The sequence below is a fragment of the Xiphophorus hellerii genome, chromosome 23 (genome assembly GCF_003331165.1).
Source record: "Xiphophorus hellerii strain 12219 chromosome 23, Xiphophorus_hellerii-4.1, whole genome shotgun sequence".
NCBI classification, from domain to species: Eukaryota; Metazoa; Chordata; class Actinopteri; order Cyprinodontiformes; family Poeciliidae; genus Xiphophorus; species Xiphophorus hellerii.
In genome coordinates, this window is record NC_045694.1 from 8774004 (window position 1) to 8780890 (window position 6887).

A 6887-nucleotide genomic window follows, 5' to 3' on the forward strand; every position below is an offset into this window, starting at 1 on the left:
TTAGCAAACACCTGGTGGAGCTGCTGAGCTCATCATATGAACTATTTCTTTGTGGAGAAAGTTGAAAACAGCCGAACAGAGAAATGTTGTTCTGATGACTTCCTGAAGGCGGCGTGTTGGAGAGAGCAGAACCTCTTAAAGGGACAGAGGCCCCATTTCAAGACATAAAATTGCAAAGTACAATTTACTTTATGCCATATTTGATAGTTGCTTGATTGTTCTATAAAATGGCACTATGTGGCTGGAAAACATATAATACTGCTCCTTTTACACTTTAACTATTTACACCCTGATCTAAAACATATTTTTCTAAAGTTTCTTCACCAAACACTGTCTATTCTGACGAAACCAGAAATTTACAAACACAAAAATACACAACTTCTTCTTCAGCTGTTTAGGTCAGTTAGGAATGGAGGTGAGAGGAGTATCCAAAAATTATACTCACGTAAGAGTAGCACTATTTCAACATACTGTACGTTCACTAAAGTAAACAGAAAAAGGAGTAGAAATTAGTCAAGAAAGAGTAAAAAAGTATTTGGTAAAAAGTTTACTTAAGTACTGAGTAACTGATCAAAATGCCAATCCTTCAATATTTAAAAATACATCATCAGACGGATCAGAATATAAAGTTATGTGGTAATTTTGTACATTTAAAGACCAAAATGGCAATAATTTTTACATATAGTATAATTACAAAAATAACAAAATCAGGCAAAAATATCTTTTTGTTTTTCTCAAATCAGTTTCTTTCTATATAAAACTCAGGTTTTAGCAAAAACTGCAGGTGTGTGTTTGTGTCTGGTGAATTTTTGTTTAAAACAAGTTTGACTTTGACTTTATTGGCCTTATTGAACATAAAGTTTGTTCTCTATTCAGTAAAAATACACACAGTTGGTAAAAGGAATTTTAAACTACAGTGTAGTAAAAATACTCCTAAAGATGAATTTTTTTCCGAAACGTTACTAAAGTAAATGTAACTAGTTAAGAGAAATGAAATTGTATATTTTTGGCTAATTGTCTGAATAATAAGAGATAGATTTGATTTAATTTCTTGAAATTAAGAAGTTTACATAAATTTACTCTGCCTTTAAACAATCTGGGAAAAACAAGTAAAATACGATAAATCAACAGTACAGTTGTGATAGCTTTACATTTAATTTACCGTATTTTCTGGACCATAAGTCGCCCTTTTTTCATAGTTTCCATACTTTTTTCTTTCTTCATGACACATTTTGTTGACTAATGCTTTAAATGTTAATTCTTCTTGACAAAAGTTAAGCAAATAAAATCAGAGATCCAATTAGCCGCAGAGTTTCACCTGCTGGCTGCTGCTGTTGGTTTATTAATGTGGAGCTCCAGATTTACGCTCCTACTGTCCCACATGTGACTGAATCGACCCGATGTTGTTTTTTATTAGGTGGCAACTCTGTGTTACACTGAGACTCACCAGCTTTGAAGATTTCTTCAAAACCTGGCAGAGCTACAGACCAGCAGGCTGTTGTCTTCCTGACTGTTTTCTCTGTTAGAAATGAGGAAATCTAATTTAAAAAATGAGAAAAACCTCCAGGTTTGACTTGTCAGACTCAAAGAACCTTCCTGTTTCTTCTCACAGAGCTATTTTTAGACGTCATGAGACCCAGACACTAAAGTTGGACATCTTATTATGTGGAAAGAGACCAAAACATCTGATTATAATCAGCATGCATGCCACACAACTCTACGTTTGTAAGGCTTCATCTAATCAGATGAAGCTGAGTTTGGATCTGTTTTAAACCCCCAAAGGAACAACAAGAGTCAGAGAATTAAGAGAATAAAAGGCCAAGTGGAGTTAGAGAGCGACCAGATGGAGTCGGGCCCAAAGGTTTCAGGCAGAACCTTTAAAAAGGAGCGACGGCGGTCCATTAATGCCAACAAAGTCAGCTTTTAGCTCCAGCAAAATGTGACCTTGATGTGCATCCACTCTGTTGTTTTAGGTTGTTTGTGTTTAAAGTGTAACTAGTCCACCTATGGAAGCATAACTACGCCCCTGGCAAATATAAAGAAAAAAAAAGGAAAGTGGGAGGAGCCAAGAGACACTTAGGGGCGTGGCCAAGTGTGCACAAAGCTAAACACAAAAAATCCTGCAAACCTTCAAGCAACAAAACAAATGTAAACAAAAAATGTTACGATCACCATAAAAATGCTAAAGTCATAATTAAAATACTGCAATGACAGGAAAACGGAGCAAAATAGGGAAATGCTTTAAATAGCAAAACCAACAGTAAACTGTCTCCACAAAACAGAAGTGCTCCAGACCACTAGGGGGTGTCGAACAAAGAACATGAGACAGTTAGTGTTCACTCGTCCATAGTACAAAAAATGGAGATAGTACATTTAAGTGAAATGGAGATTTAAAAAAAAATTCTTTCTTTATATCGAACAAATCAACAACAACAAAAAAACAAACAAAATACAAAGAAAGAATTCACTTAAATTATTCAAACAGACAAAAACAATGTTTGTCATCAAATGAATCAGTCATTTTATCTACCGTATTTGTTCAAAAAGGAGAAGATGAATGAGAATAACTGCTGACATACGGGCGTCTGAGAGAGACAACATGACATGTTACGAGTCTCTGCAAGTCTGGACCGAACCAGGCGGGATGATAAAGTCCAAATCAAATCGCTGCTCAGTGAAGGATTCAAAAACAAAATTGGAGTCTAAGCTGAAGATTGTTATCCTTCGTCCAGAAGCAAAAACAGGTTAAGACTCACGGTCCAGTCCATTTGTTCAGATGATTAACTTGCAGAAAATTTATTGAATTCTGTTTGAGTAAACTGCTTTAAAAATTAAACGAAAACGCCTGCATGGTTTGGTGATCAGAGAATTGGAGGACGATTGGTCGTGTTCACCTGATACCAACCTGACCCAGAAGCTGCTGCTGATGTTTCCTCCTCCACATCCAGGCAGAACCTGCAGAACCTCCAGGCTGGCAAATCCACAGGAAAAAAAAACACAGAGGAGGCTGTCAAGAAAACTGGCATGGGGTGTGAGATCTTTCCAGGTACACGCAGAAAAGAGTGCATAAAGGCCTGAGCGAGAGAAGCAGTGTTGTGTATTGATTAATGCAATAATTAAGTTGAATATGTATAATCAGTAAAATGAATATGAGTAATCACTGAATAACTTTCTGAAATGTATTTCTAACTAATGATCTGAAATGACAGTAACCACAATGTAATGAATAGGTTTGAAGATACAATAAGCAAGAAATGTGATTAATTCTTAATGAATATAACAGCTATGATGATCTGAAATGAATTCAAATAATTAATACAAGTTGAATGTGTGTAAAGGATTTGTAACAGAGAAAATAGTGAGTTATAGGAAAGAGGAAGTGATAATGTTAGAGTCAGCAGGATGGGAGTAGTCCTGTTGGCCAGCGATGTTGCAAGTTGGGCAGAGCAGGGACTTTCCATAAGTGTCAGCACAAACAGCAGATGGTCAGGAAGTCACGTGACCGCGCACACACACTTATGGAAAAGAAAGGTATAAATTGGAGCTGACAAGAGGAAACGGGGTTCCTAGTCCGGCGGCGCTGAAGAAGAGACAACACGAAAAAGCAGATTGAGCAACGGACCGCACTTCGGAACCACGGGGAAGCTCGGACTTCACGCTGCTAAGAAAGGACTGGATCCCACCGCCTCAGCTCTGGTTCTTTATTCGACCGTCGGTCCCGTCTCAACCCAATTATTTCAAACTCTGCAACAAGACTTGGAGGAAGGACAAAGACCACTAAGGGATAGGGAACTGGGTTTTGCAAAAAGATTTGGACCCGTCCTGCTTTGTTTCCTTTCTAAGGAGGATTTTTCCACACGAGACAAAGACTTCGACCAAGGATGCTAGAAACTCCTGTTGCTAAAAGATCCACCATCGTCTGGGTGTGAGTTGAATCTGCTCCCTAAAATTCCATCTTAGAACTTGTGGCATAGGTGAGGAAAAAGAGGCAGGGTAGTATGCTTATACATGTGAATTTTATTACACTGTTTTTAAATTATACACAATTGATTATTGATTTGTATGTCGCATATCCCTGCTTAAGCGTGCTTAATAAATTCATATTATAAAATTCTAATGAGGTTGGTGGACATTGGAATTAATCGAATCATTTGACTATTTTTCAGTTCTTCTAATTAAGGTAAAACTAATGTACATGATTCCAGTAAATAGGAGGCTTCATAATTTCCTTTGGTGAGAGTAAATAATGACCCTGGGACTTACATCTAAGTCACTAAATTTAATCTAGCCGGTTCCAAGAGCGAGTTATATATTAGAGAGCGAGCTACCGTTAACAGGAGCGGTTATTGGGATTATGCAGCTGCGAGGGCTACTCAGCTGATTGTTTCTTAACTGTAAAGGGTCGTAGCTTCTGGATTGAAGGTAGTTAGAGCTAGACGAATCGCTTTCGCTACCAGTTTAAATAGATTGTCTCTTATGGATCTCTATCAGGGTAATACCCAGGTCCTAGAGACTTTCCGAACCTGTTAGACAGAGAACTGGTCAGTAGTCGGCCCAAGAGAGTTGTGAGGAAAGGGCGGGGCTGGCTATTGCGCAATAACAGACAAGGCAAATCCAACTCTTCCCAAAAACAGGATTGTTCTCTCTTTATTTTGCTCTCCAGTCTTTCTTTTGCTCTTTCTTTCCTTCTTTTCTTTTGCTTTTCCAATCATTCCTTTTGCTCTTTCAGTCCTTTTGCTTTTTTGATCTTTCTTTTGCTCTTTAGTTCTGCCTTTACTCTCTTTCTTTCTTCTGCTGTTTCTTTCTTTCACTTGCTTTTGTTCTCTTTTCTTTTTTCTCCTCTTACTGCAGGAGAAATGAACCAGATGCACTTCCACACCCTGCACACTTTTAAACAGAAAACATCCATTATTATCGTTTACAGAGGATTTAGAAAACCAATTCTTTCAGGTTTAATGTCACTTTGACATGAACTCAATGCTTTAAATAGATGCTGTAATAAAATATAAATTTATAGACAAAACATGACAAAATGCTACAAAAACAAAAGGGAGGAGAATAAATGTTTCTTTAAGGCACTGAATATTTTTACTGGGGTTGTTTTCTGCAAGAATAGAGCAGAATATTTTTAAAAAATATGTAAATATTAGAGATGATGACAAATGTTGAGGAGCAGCCTTCATAATTCACAGTGAAATAATCTGTATGCTGCTTGCAGCGCTGCCCGGCTGCAGTACTGTAAATAATCCTTTCAAAAAGCCTCTTACTGTGTCGCTGTGTTGCAGACATTCATCATCAACGCAGCGGCGAACTGCACCTCACAGGCACTTCCTGCTGCAGGAAGACCTTCAGGAGAACCGATGAAAAATCCTCTTCAACTCCAGTGAAAACACTGAAAATAAAAGCAGATGGAGAATTTTAAGTGATTTAATAACTGAGATGAAACACAGATTAGCAACAGGAAAGCCAGAACTAAATGTGATGGGGGAATTATTACAAGACAAATGTAAATAAATACAAATTTAACCAACAAAATGAGGATGAGAAATAAACTCACTTATTATCAAAATATTGAATATTTACCAACAATTGGAGGTAGATCTTTTTCAACCAATGAGACCTGGAGTCTCACTTTTCACATTCATTCATTGAAGTTCAAATGTTGATAAATGGGATAAAACATGCATTACAAAACACTGTAATTGTAAGCATTCTGGTGTATATTTGATAGTTAAGACAGCATTATTTTTTAATCATTACAAAAAGATAGAAACTGATGTAAATATGTTGTGTTTCACATTAACAAATCTGTATTTGTTGGTATTTTACAATAATTTATTTGATGTCTCAGCTTAAACTCACTGATTAAGAGAAGCATTCAGCTCATGTCCGGCTGTAATTAACAAGAATAACTTAATTTGAGGATTAAATTTGTTTATTTGATCTGTTATTTTTTTAACAGGTTGTATTTTGTGTGATCTGAAGCTTTGATTCATTTTGGGATAATTAAAATTTCTTTTAAGAGAAAAAGAGAAATTTTCTTATGAAACTCGCTCTTAATTTTAGCTCATATTTTACGAGCTTAGTTATTTGCTTTGTTGCTGCGTTTGTAGTTTTTTGTTTATTTGATCAAAACACATCTCTCTTGTAAATGAGATCTTTGATGTCAATGAGACATAAAAGTCAAATAAAAATAAATAAATAAATACATGTCAAACTATTAACCTGAGTGAGTAAAAATTATGGTTACATTCTTAAATGTTGCACATTTCACCAAGGTTTAGACTAAGCAAAGCTGTCAAAACTTACATTTGGATTTGTCCACAAAAATGTTTAACCATGAAAAAAATTCTAAAAGACAAAAGCAATAGACCAAAACTCAAAGACAGATGTGTTTGATTTAGTATTATTTGCGCATAGAGCTAATCGTACGTGCAGAAAATATTTTATTATGTGTGGACACAGAGATTAATGGTACATTTGTTGAGATATTGTCTGTATTTTGACTGTATAGATTGAATGAATTGAAAATATGCAAATTAGTCTGAAAAGCAATTAAACACTGGGTCATGCACTGCAAAAACACAAAATCTTACCAAGTCTAATTTCTAGAGTAATTACCTTAATACCCTTCAACTAAGACAAAACTAACTTAGAAGTGACTTCTCAGCAAGATATAGGAGTTTGTCATAAATCAATATTTCCTTATATTTATTTTAAAAAATATTACTTTCAATGGCAGATTTTTTTTTAACTAACATGGGAGAAATGTCTTGTTGTTTGGAGTAAATATTTTCTGAATATTGATTAAAAGTTATAAGAAAAATAATAAATTTTTCTCATATTATAAGTTATAATAAGGGATAATAACTAAGGAGATATTTAAT

The 6887-nt window shown here is 35.5% G+C and overlaps 1 long non-coding RNA gene across 2 annotated transcripts; it reads left to right on the forward strand.

Annotated features, from left to right (window-relative positions):
• The first annotated feature begins 3841 nt into the window (after nt 1-3841).
• LOC116714859 (uncharacterized) lies at nt 3842-6224 on the forward strand. 2 transcript variants are annotated; one of them, XR_004338139.1, is made up of 2 exons: nt 3842-3974; nt 5286-6224. It is a non-coding gene; the product is annotated as an uncharacterized LOC116714859 (long non-coding RNA). The 2 variants fall into 2 exon arrangements; XR_004338140.1 differs by having other exon boundaries at nt 3876-3925.
• Nucleotides 6225-6887: the final 663 nt, after the last annotated feature.